The sequence below is a fragment of the Orycteropus afer genome, unplaced genomic scaffold (genome assembly GCF_000298275.1).
Source record: "Orycteropus afer afer isolate SDZICR_OR568_19922 unplaced genomic scaffold, OryAfe1.0 scaffold00478, whole genome shotgun sequence".
Taxonomy (NCBI): Eukaryota; Metazoa; Chordata; class Mammalia; order Tubulidentata; family Orycteropodidae; genus Orycteropus; species Orycteropus afer.
In genome coordinates, this window is record NW_006922065.1 from 389,948 (window position 1) to 390,247 (window position 300).

A 300-nucleotide genomic window follows, 5' to 3' on the forward strand; every position below is an offset into this window, starting at 1 on the left:
AACAACAACAACAACGAGAGAGAGAGAGAGAGAGAGAGAGAGAGAGAGAGAGAGTGCTCTGGTGGTGCAGTGCCTAAGTCATTTGACTACTGACAGAAGGTTGATAGTTCAAACTCACCAGCCAGTCTGATCTGTGGAAAGAAGATGGGGTAATATACTTTCATAAAGATTTACCACCTAGGAAACCCAATAGGGGTTGCTATGAGTCAGAATCAACTCGATGGCAATGTATATATGTATATGTGTATATGTGTTTATGTATGTATATAAACACTGCTGTGGAGTCAGATCTGACTCAGC